The sequence below is a fragment of the Zalophus californianus genome, chromosome 7 (assembly GCF_009762305.2).
Source record: "Zalophus californianus isolate mZalCal1 chromosome 7, mZalCal1.pri.v2, whole genome shotgun sequence".
Lineage (NCBI taxonomy): Eukaryota > Metazoa > Chordata > Mammalia > Carnivora > Otariidae > Zalophus > Zalophus californianus.
Genome location: NC_045601.1, coordinates 61,187,792 through 61,202,752, shown reverse-complemented (window position 1 = coordinate 61,202,752; position 14,961 = coordinate 61,187,792). Strand labels below are relative to the sequence as shown.

At 38.0% G+C, this 14,961-nt stretch overlaps 1 protein-coding gene across 1 annotated transcript in view; it reads right to left on the bottom strand.

The window, feature by feature from the left end:
• FBXL4 (F-box and leucine rich repeat protein 4) overlaps window positions 1-11,752 on the bottom strand; it is a 79,415-nt gene extending 67,663 nt beyond the window's left edge. The window contains exon 1 of the mRNA XM_027602465.1: window positions 11,618-11,752. The gene's annotated coding sequence lies outside the window, so the exon portion shown is untranslated. The remainder of the gene's footprint in view (window positions 1-11,617) is intronic.
• Between the last annotated feature and the right edge of the window lie 3,209 nt (window positions 11,753-14,961).

Sequence of the window (14,961 nt, the reverse complement as noted above, 5' to 3'; positions counted from 1 at the left end):
TTTTTCCTGGGAAATGAAGCTGAAAAAGGGAATAGAGCCATAGTCTCAGGACTCATGTGGCCAGCAACGGCCAATGCTGAAGTCCAAATTGTCCATGTACTGTCTGGACTTTTGCCAAGGCATGGAGGCAATTTGTGATAACCAATGAACATCCCAATGAGCAATGAACCAAATGCAAAAGATACAATAACTCTATTTTATGAGGAGAATGGGATTCAAAGACAAAATGGCTTTTCCCACCTGGTGCAAATAAATAAATATTAGTCTGGTACACTAAAGTGGTCCAAAAGGGTGATTATAAAATATACCTTTTGAGAGACATTTCTCTTCCAGTTCATTCAAAATGCTACTTTAATTTTTAAAACTCTCACAGCATATAAAAACATTATTTTCCATTTAACAAAAAGTCACAATTAAAAATAGGGTCACCATCATTTTATTAGTTGTTTAATCCAATTACTTATCAACAATGGCTATGAGGGGAGAAATTCTCCACAACACACGGAACTTTTATACTAGCACAATCAAGGAATACAGAACAACAGCCATTTTAACTTCTATCCTGAGACTTTCATACTCCTTGGGAAACAACTTGCTTTACACGACATGATTTTATTATAGTACAACTTTATTTTCAACTACATCTTTCATATTATAAAATGCTTAACAAAGTTAAATAATACAATTACAGAGAAAGCAATAACAGTGGAAAAGAGAAATTAAGAGGTATAGACAAGGGAGAACATATGTTTTCTACTGAGATTTGAAGTGAGATGGGGAGTCGATGAGGCGGAGAGAAGCAGGATGGCAGGAACCGCAGAGAAGACGGCTCCTGCTCTGGCACCGCAAAGAGGAAGGCAAAGGACTTTCCATAAAATAAACAAAAGGAGGCCATCAAAATGAACTTGAACCAGGACCACGCCAAAGCCAGGTTCACAGTGGGATGAAAGAACCTAGAAACAAGCTTAAAAGCCCAAGAGGATTCTCAACTTAAAGTGAAAAGATAGAGAAGCAAAAAGGACAGGCGACGAGGCACAGCCAGATACTGAAGGCAAGTGACAACGCAGTCCTGCCGCAGAACGGCCCACAGACACAAGCCGAGGAAGTGATGGGGAAAGACGACGGTCTAGGCAGCTCCGCAGCATCACACCAAAATGTAACAGAGTGCATAATGTGGTAAGAAATCAAGATAAAAAGGCCAAACCTGGTAATGTTATCATTTCTGAATCCTGCCAAAACTGATCGAGAGATGCTATTTTGAGGAAGGGACTTTTCTGGACAAGTCTAGAAATCCAGACATCGGTGAATGGAGGAAAATATCAATCAAGAAGAGGGGAATCATATTTGAATTCAGCGGCAGCTGCCCCTCACAACCAGCCCTCTTTCCTGGCCTGCCCCCTCTACGCTTCTAGACCACCGCAGGCTCTTCTATCTCCTTCTGCCTGTCTGATAACCTCTCCTCCCCGGGCCTTCTTCCTCTTCATTCTCAAATATATAGAGGTACCATTAAGAGAAGGCCGTCTTTTAATAAAATGACACCCAAGAATGTTCCACCTACCTTGGCATGTCTTCTCCCGCCATCCCTTCCATTTCCACACGCCCCACCTTTGCTGTAGAACATCTGCCTCACCCCCAGCCACACTCGTGCTTGCACACCTCAACATCCTCAAGTCTTCCACTGAGGCTGGGCTGCTCTGGAATGCCCTGTTCTTCCCCACTTGGCAGCCTCTTATTCATCCTTTAAGGTCACGTACAGACTTGGTCTACCACTCACTTTTTCTCTGCTCTTACATTTTTGTGTGCCACTTCTTATGTGGTGAGATTTTCTTCTACCCCAACAGACTATGAATTCCTCAAGTTCAGAGAAGGTGATTTAATCATAACTACACCCTTAGGGCTTAGCACATGCCAAGATATGCTCAATAAGCATTTGTTCTGGTTTCTTTTTGAAGATGGGCAGAGAAGATGGCGGGACAGAATTAAAATAAACACAGAAATGAAACCAGGGACTCTTCAAGATAAGAACATGAGACCGAAAAATGAAGCAAAAAAAGTTCCATATCTTGATACAGAGCAAAAGAGGGGGAAAATGGATAATAAAAACCGAAACACAATAGGTAAGAATCAAATGTATGACCTTCTTTGAAGCCATCCAATAAGGAATAGTATACATATTGAAATTTTACTGTTCAAAGAGAATGTAAAAAATAGTAACCTCTGTTAGCACAAAAGCAGCCCCTGAACACATAAAAGAGACTTGACCTTGGCTACAAAGAAACTCTGATTGAAATTAAAGAAAGATCCATGAAAGAGATGATTGGAGAGGTAAAAGGGAACTATTTTCTCAAATACAATGAATTTTTTTAACACTCCAAATCTCTGTTAAGACCATAGAATGATTAAGAAGAACTGAAAAACTATGAGTAGAAAAGAAGTTCTTAGAAAAAGTGATAACCTGGGGCGCCTGGGTGGCTCAGCCGTTAAGCGTGTGCCTTCAGCTTAGGTCATGATCCGGGGTCCTGGGATCGAGCCCCGCTTCAGGCTCCCTGCTCAGCAGGAAGCCTGCTTCTCCCTCTCCCACTCCGCCTGCTTGTGTTCCCTCTCTCGCTGTGTCTCTCTCTGTCAAATAAATAAATAAATAAAATCTTAAAAAAAAATAAAATAAAATAATGTACCAGTGTTAGTAAGGAGACTACTGGGGATGGAATATTACTTTACATGCCTCTCTTCCCCTAAGTAAATTCTCCTCCAGTTAAAACACTTTTATTCAGATTACAGTTTTTATTCAACAAGGCCCCAATATAGAATAAACATGTAAAGTTCCTAACTCAGCCAAGTGTATGGACAGGGAACACAGAGCTTCCTACCTAGCTTCAAAGCTTCTTGAAAATCCAGGCAAATAGAGCAAAAGAGAGCAGGGGAACCACTCAGGAAGAAAAAACCTAAAGGCCGAGGAAAAATCCTGAAAACCAAAAGGACAAACAATACTTCTTTCTCTTCCAGGAGTCAAAGTAGGACTTAAAATACAAAAAGTATGGCAACAGCGGGCATTTCAAAACTTTTGCTGAGTTAATGAACAAATGGTGAGGACCATGTAAAAAGTGCATAAGAAGTCAAATCAGGAATAAACTTGTCAGAACACAAGGGAGAAGATTTAGAATCAATTTAACCTAGAAATTATGATAATTATGATAATGGTTAGTTATCTTTCCTTTCTTTCCAAAACTTTCTTTAACAAGCATATCTCAACTTATGAAATATTTCATGACCATTCTTTAGTAGAGAGAGAAAGGAATCGAGGAGTCAATGTTTTCTTTTTGTTTTAAAAAGCAGAGCTGTAGGGATAGATGTCTGGTGATTTAATACAATGGACCTGAAAACCCTCTTCCTGCGCAAAGTGCTATCTCACAAAGGGACAGGAAGGACATGTTTCTAATAACAAAGGTCTGATATAGAAAGTACCTTAGATAAGCTGCCACCAATGGCATATTCTCTATATTTCACCTTCTCTTGTTAATGATGGGTAAGAATAAACCATATGAATGGGAAGGACTGTGAATTTAGAATAACTCTAAACATTTGGCAGATACACAGTATCTATTTAACTAAAATCTAAAATATTAAGGACATCTGGCTAAGGGCAATTTTAATGGACTCACTGAAGAGAGAAAACAAATCTCTCTAGCTACTAAAACCATAAAGTATATTGAATTTACTTTGTTCAGATACTAACTATACATTTTTGTACAGTAAAATAAAGAGCTTTTACCTAATAGAAATATATTGAATTTACACTTAGCCTTCCTAACAAAAATCCAACTACAAGATCATAGGTATGTCACTGCTAACCATTGATGCTAAAAGAGCAATTAACTAAAATGGTATAATACTGTTAAATTAACTTTGGTGTGTAATTTACATTCCAAAAAAAAATGTACCCCATTTTAAGTGTGTAGCTTAATGAGTTTTGACAAAGACATATACCAATGTAACCACCTCCAGAATCTAAATATGGAATATTTCCATCAGCCCAAAAGGTTCATTGCTGCTCCCTCCCAATCACCCTTCTACTTCCTGCACCAGATAAAAATAACCTGCTTCTTATCACTACAAATGAGATTGTCCTTTATTCTAGAGTTACACATAAGTGAAATAATATGGTCATATTCTTTTGTGTCTAGGGTATTCTGCACAGCCTATCTTTAGATTTATCCCTGTTGTTATGTGTATCACTAGTTTGTTCCTTTTTATTACTGAATCATATCCATTATATGGACATATCCACTCACCTGTTGATAAACATTTGGGTTGTTTCTTGTGCCAAAGTGTTTCTAAAATGGCTGCCAACATTTTACATTTCCACCAGCAATATATGAGACGTCTAGTTGTTCCACATCCTCATCAGTAGTCAATGTTGTCAGTCTTGAACCATTCCAGGGGGTGGGTGGTAAATATCTTGTTTTAATTTGCATTTCTCAATTGACTAGTAATGATGTGGAGCATTTTTTCATGTCTTTATTTGCTATTTGTATCTTCTTTAGTGAAATGTCTATTTTACCCATTTTTTTAGAATCAGGTTTTTTTGTTTTCCTATTATTTAGTTGTAAGAGTTCTTTGTACAGTCTAGATATAAGCTTTTTATCAGATATACGTTTTGCAAACTTTTCTCCCAGTCAGTGCCGGACTTTTCATCTATTTGACAGTATCTTTTAAAGAGAAAACTTTCCAATTTTTATTAAGTCCAATTTATCATTTTTTTTCCTTTTATGGCAAATTTTTGTGTATCCTAGCGAACATTTTACTTAAGAGCAATGTCAAGTATAATTTCAAAAGGGTAAACTCTGGGACAGATAACATTTAATACCTTAAACCTGGGAACAGTTAATTACAGATTATTGAAATTTCAAGATGATACCAAATTGGATGCTGCAAACACTTCCAGTGGGAATGCAAAATGGTATAGCCACTTTGGAAAACTTTGGCAGTTTATTATAAAGCTCAACATACCCTTACCAAACCATCTAGCAATCCCACTCCTACATTATTTATCCAATTGCACTGAAAACCTATTTGCAAACAAAAACCTGTACACAAATGTTTATATATTTATTCACAATCACTCCAACCTGGAAACATGAATGATGTCCTTCAACAGGTGAAAGGATAAACAACCATACATCCATACGATGAAATAGTACTTAGTAATAAAACAGAATGAACCACTGATTCAGCAAATAGCACAGATGAATCTGAAAATGATTTTGTAAGTGAAAGAAGCTATACCCAAAAGGCTATATGTTATAGAACTTCATTTACAGGATACTCTGAAAAAAGCAAACTACAGGGAAGGCAAATAGATCAGTGATTGCCAGGAAGTTAGAGGAAAAGACGGGTTGACTCCAATGACTACAACAGGCCCACACAAAGGAATTCCTTGGGTGATAGAACTGTTCTGTATGCTTTTTGATTTCAGTCTTTGTTTTGGACCAAAACAAAGTCAAGTTGGAGATTTAATATCCTCATACTGGCTTATTTATAGGGGTCCTACTTTATTAGTCTGTTCTTGACCAGCACACTCTGAAAGAAAGTTATGTATTAGTTGACATGTCCTGCCCACTCATTGTGTCTAGGACAAAGCCCAATCACAGAGGCCTTTCCATTCACCTGCCTTTAGGGAACTACCCCTCTGGAAGAGAGAACAGTGACCTTCATGACTTCACAGAGATTCCCAACCAGGAACAAATCAGCCAACATAGATCTGCATTTATATGTAGGAGTAGAATTACCTATCTTAAATACAAGGAAACAAGTTGGGCAATTAGAGCAAATGGTCTCCAGTAAAAGTTAGTAAACAATAGGAAAGTAGTTTTAAAATCATAATTGTTATCTTTAGTGTGAATTAATAGAGTATAGGATTCACAAAACAAGGAGAAACTATTTTTAAAAAATTTTAAGGTCTTTGAAATTAAAAACATGGTGGCCAAATTAAAAATTTTAATGAAAAAAATGATGAGTAACTTAGAACACAGATGCAAGAAACCTAATGCCTATATAAAATGAATGCAAGAGACTGAAGCTGATAGAAATTCAAGGAAATGCTAGAAGATAATGTAATATTTCAGGAATTCTAAAGAAAAAAACTGACTCAAACTCTTATTCACATAGAAAAACAAAAAACACAATGAAAAATATTTCTGGACATACAAATATACTTTCCGTAAGTCTTCTTAAAAAAATCTTCAAGAAAATATTCCAGTCAAAAACCAAAGAAAGTATTTTCAAAAGGGAAAGATGTAATATTCAAGTTACTAGTGACCTTACAGTCAAATTTAAATCTTTACAGATACAGTACTGGTGAAGATGAAAAGGATGGTTGGGGGAAAAAAACACAAGTAATGTTAAAAAAAAAAATCAAATCAATAAAACTAAGCATGTAGGGAAGGCAAGGAGTTACAGCCTCACGTTATTGAATGGAGGTATAAGGGAACAGTTATAGATGATTTTAGAATTTCTGAACTTGTAAGAGAGAGAAAAAAAGGTAAATATGAATAGATTAAATTATCCTATTAAAAGATAAAGTCTTTTGCACAAGGGATCTTTGTAATGGAACTGTTCTGTATTTTGACTATGGTGGTGGTCACAAGATCTACATAATATTTGCAGAGAATTAAATGCAAACACACACAAGTGCATGTAAAAGTCATGAAATCTGGATAAGGTCTGTAGATTGTACCAATGTCAATTTCCTGGGTGTAATACTGTCCTATAGTTATGCAAGATGTTACCACAGGAGGAAACTAGGTGAAGTATACATAGGATTTCTCTATATTATTTCTTATAATTGCATATGAATCCATAATTTTCTTTTTTTTTTTTTTCCAGAGGGAGTAGAGGGGCTGAGGGAGAGGAAGAGAGAGAATCTTAAACTGGCTCCACACTCAGCACAGAGCCCAATGTGGGGCTGGATGTCATGACCCTGAGATCAGGACCTGAGCCAAAATCCTGAAATCAAGGGTCAAACACTTAACCAACTAAGCCATCCAGGCGCCCCTCTATAATTATCTTTCTAAAAAAAGTTTAAAAATGCAAAAAAATAAACTTTTGAATTAGGAGGAGGGAAAACTAGAGAGAGAAATAAAAGTCCAGCTATATGATGTTTGATGTTTAAAAGAGGCAAGTAAAGCAAAATGATGTGGAATGACTAAAATTAAACATGTGAGCAATAAAGATCTGGTACACACAAAACTGACAGAGATGACAATAGTAATATCAGGCAGTGTTGACTCCAAGGCAAAAATCATTAAACAAGGCAAAAAGGATATTTTATACTTTGTAAGATTAAAATCCAAACAATTACACATAGGATGAATTCAACCAAATTGATAGTCACAGTAGGAAACCAACATATTTTGCTCAATTTTGAGGGAAAAAATAATATAGTATAATAAATGTGTCAGTAAAAACAACAGGGAAAGGATGGCTTATCAAAAAAAAAATGTTTTAGAAAAATGTCCAGATACTTAGAAAAATAAATTTGGAATATTATCATAGCAACCATTTTTTAATCCAAATTTATGATACAAAATTCCAATTAGGGGAATTTGTACAAAGTATTTTAATAATCTTGGGGTGGAAACTTAGAGGTCATAAAGGAAGAGAATAATAGAACTGACAACTTAAGTATTATAAAAATTTCTGTAAAGCAAAAGTTCCCAGAAAAAGCATTAGAATAGACTATGAAAAAAAAAAAAACTATTAAACGGTGTACCAAGTCACTAGTAGCCACAACATGTACAGAGCTATTACAAATCAATAAGAAAAAGAGAAACACTTCAACAGAAAACTAAGTAGATGATGAACATGTAAGTTACAAAAGAATGCAAATGACCAATAATTTACAGATATTTAACTCCATCAATAAACAAAGAAATGCAAAATTAAAACAGTAAAAACATACCATTTTTCATCCATAAAACTACTAAAATGTTAAAAATGATTGTATCACCTGGATACAATTCTTCACAGGTCTCTCATGTTTCTGCATGTCTTATAAGCCGGAGCACCGATGGCCTTTGTTCCAGACTATCTTTTCAGGGAGGTCTATATAGCAAACATCCATGGTAGATAAAGAGAGGTTTCCCTTTGGAGAAGAGGGCAGGTTTGTTTATCATCCAGTATAATAAATACAATGCTTCTCTCTAGCACAAAGGTTAAGCAAGTTTACTTGCAGCCCATTATGGAAGACTCAGGGTTCCTGTCCTGTAATGTAATCTGTGTGTGCTAGAGTCATCTCTTCATTATCACATCACCCAGTAGAAACTGGGGTTCAAGGAAGCAGCACAAGAAAATGATGATACTCTGGCTACCGCTGTTGCTGTGCTTTGAGTCTCTGGCCCGGGAGTCTCATGTCTTTTGCCAGTATCCATCAAACTGCTGGCTTGCAAGTAGGGTAAAATCTCAAGACCTGTAACAATCCATGGCAATGATATGGAAGCAGCAGCATTCTTATAAAGTGTATAAATTTACTCTTCCAACACCTTTTGAAGAGCAATATGGCACAATCTATCATAATTTAAAATGTATATAGCCTTTGACCCAGCAATTGCTTGTCTAAGCATTTACACCAAGGAAATAAACAAATGTGCTAAAATATATATACAAAATGAATAATAGAAATAAATTTCTATTCTGTAACAGAAATAAATTTGAAATTGCTTAAATTTCTATTCTGTAATAGAAATAAATTTGAAATAGCTTAAATATCAACAGGGAATCAGTTAAATAAATTTTAGGTTATTCCTACATTGAAATACCAGAAAGTCTTTCAAAAGATAATGTTATATGCACTGACAGAAAGATGTTCAATTATTACTAAATGGAAGTTATAGAAAATTATATATAGTACACTGCCATTTATGAAACAAATGTAGACTTATACACATGTATTTTTTGTGTCTGGAAGGAGAACAAATGATTAATGATGATCTCTGGGAAATGGGGTTATTGAATAGGTGGGCACACAACACTTTCACTTTCTCCTTTGGCTACTTCTGTATTACTTGACTTTTTTTTTTTGAAGAATGTATATATTCATTTTATAATCTAATAAAGTTTCTAAGCATCTGTTATGGCAGCACTTGAAAATTCATTACATTTAAGATGTCCAGTTGGGACGGTAAAGTACAAATGGACAAGGGGCTGTCCTGGGTGTCATTTCTATGGGCACTTATCCCTCAGAGCTGCTGAAACCAGGTACAGAAAGTCCTGAGTCATAGCTGAGAAGAGACACACTACACTTACTAATAACACAATCCAAAGTTAAAAGATATGCAGATTTTGAACAGCTGCTTTTTTATGTACAACTCTGAGGAGCAACTCTATGTGGCAAGTTCTGAGGTACCAAAAGAAGGGATTTATTTAGCAATGGTTAATGATTCAACATACCATGAAATAGGTTAGGTAAAAAAATAGTAATTTCAAGCACAGACAAGAAATTTTAGAGGGGCAGGGGAGGGGTTGGTAAGGTGACTTAGTCAGTTAAGCGTCCAACTCTTGATTTCGGCTCAGGTCATGATCTCAAGGTCTTGGGATGGAGCCCCTGCTCTGCGGGTTGGGCTCTGCGCTCAATGCAGAGTCTGCTTGAATCTTGAATCTTCTCTCTCCCTCTCCCTCTGCCCCTCCCTGCTGCTCATACTCTCTCCAAATAAATAAAATCTTTTAAAATAAATAAAAAAAATAGAAGGGAGGGAAGGAAGTCAATTTAACCCCATTAAGTGTTGTCATTACAAAAATATTTAGTGGTCTATGATATGCCAGACACTGAATCACTAGACATTAAACACATTATAAAGCTAGAGTAAGAAAAGCAGCATGGTATCAGCACAAGAAGCCAGAAATCACTGAACAGCAGTTGAGAAAACGTCTTTAGAATACGCAAGAATTAGGACCTTGGATAAATAGAGTATTTATCAGTAGGGAAAACAGAATCCAACAAAAGAGGCAAGTAAAGCAAAATGATGTGGAGTGACTAACTTAAACATATGAGCAATAAAGATCCCATCCCATTGATGAGATCAATGGCTAATAATTTTGGATGGGGGGGAAGTGCCTTACTTCCTTTCTCACACCAAAATATACTTGAGGTAGGTTAAAGATTTTTGGATGAAGTCTAAGATCATTAAAAGTACTAGAAGAAAACAGGTGGATATATATATTTACAGTTCATGTGGCAAAAAGTCCAAGAGGACACCAAAGTTAGCACCATGAAGTTAAGACAGAATGTTGATCACAGGAAAATTATGATGATGAGGCAGAGACTAAGACAGCAAAGAACAAAGGGGCAGTTTTTGCTAACTGACCATATCTGAAAGTAAAAGACAGCAGTTAACATTTTAAGATGTCATGTACACAGTACTATAACTGCATTACTTGATCACAGCATTATAAAGAAGAAATTAACCATTTTACATTGAGATGACCTCTCTGATTTTCAAGTCAGTAACAGAAGAGAAGCGCAGTAAATTGCAGGGTTCAGAAAAGCCAAAATTTGAGACAGTTTAAAAAGTTGATAGTCAAAAAAGAGGTATGGAAAGAAGAATCCAATGCAATGAGCAATTAGAGAGAGCCTACCATAGGGTGATGGACATTGCTACTAGGAAAACAAGAACGCTGTCTCTTTCCCCCAATAACTTAGTATCTAATGAAGAACTGTAGGATAGTTGATGTATTAAGAAAAATCTCCCTTTACTTAACCAACAGGTATAATATGTAGTACAGAACTACAGAGGCATTAAGTGAGCTTTTTAAGGACAGAATGTGCCTGAAACCAAGGACTACACGCCAGGAAGCAGTAAAGGCAGCTTGTGTCCTCAAATTGGAACAAGATCACCACACCTGGTGTTGAATCCTCCAGGGCACAACGCCAAACATGGGATCTCGTCAGTGCTACTACCGGACCACAGGTTTATATCACCTTTCTATTTATTCTATTCTATTTATTCTATTATTCGTATATTTCAACTAGTGACTGCATCCCGAGGCTACGTGGCAGTAAGCATTTGGGAACCATCAAGGCAATCCAAAACCACTTCCACTGTAAGCATGTTGACAAGGAGGCCAAGTGGATGGTCACCATCAACACTACACTCTAAGGACACCCCTAAACATAGAAACAAAGTTGCTGCCGGTATCTTGTGGCAATCCTGAAGATATGGGCCTGGTTAGTCAAAAACCATCCATGCCAGAGGGAAACCAAGGCAACACGCACAGGAGCAACACAGGCGGGCAGGTGGCCGACGCGGTACTGCAGGGTCTGCACGGCCCGCTGATACCGCGGTGTAAACAACCCTGGGCAGGGTGGATGCCGGGACGACGCCTCACGCCGTGCAGAGTGGGGCAGAGAAGCACTACCCAAGGCACGTAAGCCGCTCACAGGTGCCCAGCAAGTTCCGGAAAAGCGGCACAGGCTTGGGGGGGGCGGGAGGCAACCGGTGGGGGACCTCTGCCCCGCGCCCGGGTTCCCCGGAGCACGGCGCTCCGCCCTAGCCCGGCCCCGCCCCAGCGCTGAAGGAGGAAGACGGAGACCCGCAGGAGGAAAAAGTATAGGTAAGGGCCGTACCCTGCAGGGTCCGGGAGAGGTGCACGCCGCGGGGGTCACCAGCAACCCAGGCGGCACCGGGAGACGCGGGCGCGGACGCGGCTCCCAGAGTCCCGCGCTCCGGCGCGGCGGCGGCGAGGCCGGCCCAGCGCGACCCGGAAGGAAGACGCAAAGACCGCGAGGAGGGGCGGGGCCGAGCCAGAGGGGAGGCGGGGCGCCGTTCGCGCTGGAACCTTGCGCGGCGTCTGGACCGCCCTCTCCTAGGCCGAGGGGAGGAGATTCCTGCGGACTTCCCAGCCCGAGTCGTGCCCTATAAATCGCTCAGTTACTACCCAGCGGGCAGTGGTTGAAACCCACTGTGGGAGTAATCCGTTCCTCGCACCAGCTTGCCATCTGTAGTGTAGTCCTGCTAGGGCTTTTGCAGTCCAGAGTTGTGGGTCAGGTAATGCATAGGGATTATGGGTAGTAAGGTCTTCAGAGCTGAAGTGGAAAATAAATTATAGGTGCTCTAGAGGCATAATTCACCAAGTTTGCAAGTCTCTTCTGCCTCAGATACAAATCCGTCCTGCAAGCTCATTTCTCTCACATGTGGAAACCGTGACCATGATCTCTCAGGAACGAGATGGTCTCACGTCTCCCTTACTCAGTTACTTTTGTTTATTTTCAGTAGATACAGTATCAACTTTTTAAAGTTTGCATTATACTGATCTCGTTACAAGATTTCTACTGAGATGAAAAAACATTGACTAATGAAGAGATGATAACATATTACTTGCTATCTATTTGCCCCTAAAGAGCCAAAATAATAAAGATATTTATTTATAAATTATATATATGAACTGAACTGATATGTGCAATAAAAATTGTATGCAAAACTGGACATTTTTAAAAAGAATATATGATGTGCAGTATAAATTGCATGCAAAACTGGACATTTTAAAAAGGACTTGAAGCTTAATCCCCAATTTCCCTTGAGTGTGGGCAGCTTAGTGACTTGCTTCCAAAGAATATGGAAGGGAGGAAAAAGCAGCTTTATTGTGGAGAAACCTGGTAAACACTACCTTGGCCAGATGAAAGATAACACCATCAGTGATAAACCAAGTTAATAGCATGCACCCTGATATGGTGTAATGAGAAAGGCACTTCATCTTCATAATTTTCTTCCTCAAGACCCATAAACCCAGTCTGACCTTGAGGCAACATTAGAAAACCCAGAAAAACCTACAAAATACCTGAACAAACTATCTAGTTAATGGAAAAAATATAACAAAACAAACAAAGAAAAACTGAGAAACTGTCACAGACCCGATGGGGACTTGGGTGATAGGACCACTAAATGTAACATGGTATTTTGAATGGGATCCTAGAACGTGAAATGGATGTTAGTGGGAAAACTAGTGAAATTGGAATGGAATTTAGTGAACAGTAATGTGCTAATGTTGGTTTCTTAGTTGTAGCAAGTGTACTATTATAATATACGATGCTAACAAATAAGGGGCAAATGGATGAGTGGTATGTAGAACTTCTGTACCACCATTGCGACTTTTCTGCAAATCTCGTCTGTTCTAAAATCAAAAGTGAACTACAAATAATTTATTAATGAGTAAATAAATGCTCTTTTATGATTGCCAGTGAGACTTAATTGAGTTGATGCCTTTAGGGCACTCAGACCCAGTCTAACTAAAAAAGTTTCTCATTTCTAATTTTTGAAATAAATAATTTTGAAAAAATTTTTCATTAAGGTATAAAATATATTCAGGAAAGGACACAAAATATGAATGTAGAGTTTGGCGAAAAGTGAACACACCCACGTATTCACCACTCAGATAAAGAATAGATAATTACTAGCACTCAGAACCCCCCCCCACTTGTTTTCTTAAAACTCTATCCTTCACTCCTCCCCAAAGGTAACCATTTTCCTGACTTCTAATACCAGAGTGGTTCTTGCCTTTTTTTTTCTTTTCTTGTCTTTATGTAGTTGGATTCATACGTTACGGTCTGGCTCCTTTCTCTCAACATTAGGTCTGTGAGAGCGATTCATGTTGTTGAGTGTAGTGGTAGTTTCTTGAGTTTCTATTGTATAAATACACCATAACTTATTTATTCTATGTCCTGGTAGACATTGAGCTGTTTTTTTGTTTTGATTATTACAAACAATGCTGTTATGAACATTCTTATTCATATCTTTTGTTGCATATCTTTAGCATGCCTCCCATACATTTTCTCCTCCTTGGTGTAGAAGAGATATAGTGGTTGGTGCTATTATTTGTTTTGTTGAGTGTTTTGGTTTAGTTTTGTTTTTAAAGGCACTTAAAGTGCTGCTTGGAAAGTATGTAAGCTTTTATTTAAGGAAAGGGAAATACTAGGGCAAAGTTTCATTTCTGTGACTAGATGGAATTTTGGTCATCATTGCTCAATCTACCCTCCCTCCAACGTTCTCGTCTCAAGTGCCGTAACATTGCCATGCTTCATTTACTGAGCAGAAGAGCCAAGTGGGGCCAAGGAACAGGGCGATACTTATCAGTTAGTGATGGCACTGATTTAATGGGTGAACTAATGCCTACTTATTAAATGGAATGTTGTTTGGAGCTGAATAGCATCCCACGCCATAACAGCACTATTACAAATAAAGAAAGTCCCAACAAAGCTTAATTGTGCATAAAGAACCAGCTCAGCAAGCTGGTTATGATCCATTCTGTGTTCGCTTCAAAAGTTACAATGTTCTACTCAGATGGGGAGGCGGGCAAAGAAGCAGCAGGTTCAAAACTCTTCTTTGTCTCTAACTCTTAAAACACTCACCATCATACCATCCACTGTTTTCAAGTGATTTGTCTTTATCTTAAAATGAAATGTGTACCAATTATAAACTTCCACAGTGAGGAGTATGCATGACAAGAAGACACTATATCAGACGCAGAAATAGTATATATTCCGCACACTGCAGAGAGGACCAAAAATGTCTTCACCTTGAGCTCCCTTAGGTTTTCTATCATTGGTTACCCAGTAAAGTCTTCTGTCAAGTCAAGATCTCTCAGAAAATGCAACTCTATACATTTTCCACTAACTCAGCCAAAATAATTTGCCTCTTGGTGAAATCTTAACTAGTTAGTTGAAAAGTGGCTTTCCATCAATAATATTAGTCCAAGGTTTTTAATATGCCGGTGGCCAAAGAGCATGAATAATAGCCAATAGGAGTGATCTTTTGGTGTAATTTTTTTAACCTCTTAGATTCTGTGACAAGTTTTATTTTAATATTAATCTACCACAATATTCATCTAGAAACAGTCACAGCCCTACGAAAAAAAAACTAAAAGAATTTTAAGCAAGAAGTCCGCCCAAAAGTCATGTAATTACTGATGAGGAAG